Source organism: Anneissia japonica, unplaced genomic scaffold (genome assembly GCF_011630105.1).
Source record: "Anneissia japonica isolate Jap-2015-1 unplaced genomic scaffold, ASM1163010v1 scaffold171_len658169_cov177, whole genome shotgun sequence".
Taxonomy (NCBI): domain Eukaryota; kingdom Metazoa; phylum Echinodermata; class Crinoidea; order Comatulida; family Comatulidae; genus Anneissia; species Anneissia japonica.
In genome coordinates, this window is record NW_022733907.1 from 46,120 (window position 1) to 47,945 (window position 1,826).

At 29.3% G+C, this 1,826-nt stretch overlaps 1 protein-coding gene across 1 annotated transcript in view; it reads right to left on the minus strand.

Annotated features, from left to right (window-relative positions):
• The window catches only part of LOC117116252, a 40,099-nt gene extending 38,961 nt beyond the window's left edge, over nucleotides 1-1,138 (minus strand). The window contains exon 1 of the mRNA XM_033260250.1: nucleotides 1,090-1,138. The gene's annotated coding sequence lies outside the window, so the exon portion shown is untranslated. The remainder of the gene's footprint in view (nucleotides 1-1,089) is intronic.
• Nucleotides 1,139-1,826: the final 688 nt, after the last annotated feature.

A 1,826-nucleotide genomic window follows, 5' to 3' on the forward strand; every position in this document is an offset into this window, starting at 1 on the left:
TCACTATGGCTGCGCAATCTTTTCTATTTTGAAGCTGATACATTTATCTCTCATAAAATATCAAACATATTAATATTTTCCTCCAAGAAAAGTTTCGAATTTAATGGAACATTTACATGACCTATAAGAGTATAGTATATTTCAACTTCAATTTTCATAAATTGGCCAAAATTCGCCAATTCTAATGTTAACAGATATTAATTAATAAATGATTAAGGATTATAATAAACTAAGTCATTTTAGGGTTAACGAGGGTTAACTATTCAAAAAATGAATCCAAAAAATGAGTATTTTTCAGTTTTACGCTGACTTAGCTTTATAGTCGAACCAGTCAATCTTTAGACAAAATTATAATGAACACAGAAGTAATTTTAACACAAATATTTTACGGAATCCGTTCCTGAGATATACAAATAATAACATACCAAAAGCCCGAAAAAATCTAATCAGGGGAACATTGTTCATTATAAAGATATTTAATGGGTTAAAATCAAACGTTTTATTGCACAACTGCTCTGCTGGAAGCGTATAAATGCATGTCGTTGCCAAGTTGTTGCTAACGAAAAAATGTGAATTATAGGGTAATACGCCCGCGCGCGATCCAAAAGCGGGGAACACATAGGTTTGTGGCGTCAAAGGGATCTGTTGCCGAGTGATCTCCTTCTCAATAATACCTCCATGATATAAATAGATTAGTAGTACAGTTTTATTTTAACCAGTATTTATGAAATACGGTATTTCATCGGTAAATAATAGGTGATTTTATAATAATAAAAAAATAAATAAAAATTAAAAAAAAATATGAGCTTTAGCTTTTACAACGTTTTTTGTTAATAAAAAAATACATATAATAATTTCATTACTTAGTCAATATCATAAAAATGTTATTGAAAAGGTGTACACTTTACTGTGTAACAGGCGATTCCCCGTATTAGTCCTTTTCATCATTATGTAAAATATAGGCCTATGTATCGTAAGATTGTTGAATTCGACTTAGCAAACATAATTCAAGACCTACTACTTTTTATGTCAAACCATAAGAGAAAAAACATTATTAAGCAAAACCTGGCATTAGAAACGTATACTCACAAAACAGTCCTCAGAAGTACCTACGTCGTCTTATTTTCCTTCTCTGTAATACATTATTTGTACGTTTTCAGTTCCGGGTTTAAGTTAATGAGGGCGGTATAGCTATCTAATGTCAGACAGATTCCTGAAGATATAGAAATGTCGATTCCTATCCTTATTATTCAGAGCAACGTTCATTGATTGACATTTAATAATAATTCAAATATAGGGATACAATTATTAAGTATAAATATAAATAGAATAAGGACTATTTCAGGAATCAAAATTAGAAGATATCACCTTGTCGCATTCATTAATATCTGTCTCTTATACACATCTAGATGTGTATAAGAGACAGGGTACTTGATTTTCAACATGCTATATAATAAGTTTTTTACAAGAAATAATTTCAGTTTCCTGATTCATTCCACAACTTTAACCCATAATACGTAAAGAAAATTTAGTTTTTTTTCTTCAAGTTTTGTAAAAGAAACTTCCAATCTCTTTTGTATTTCTAAAATGGTATGTATAGGTTGCTTTACGTTTACAGAAAATATTCGAAATTAAAATCGGTAATAATTATTGTTTACAAATTGATACATAGATAGAGATAACACCTGTAAGATATGTAGGTCATAAATATTCCAAAATTTGAATTTTTTATATAAAGCTTCATTATGAGCTAAAAAAAATGCTTTGTTATTTAATTAAATTATCATTGCTTCTGTTGGTTCGAGCATGGTCCTCCATGGTTCGAG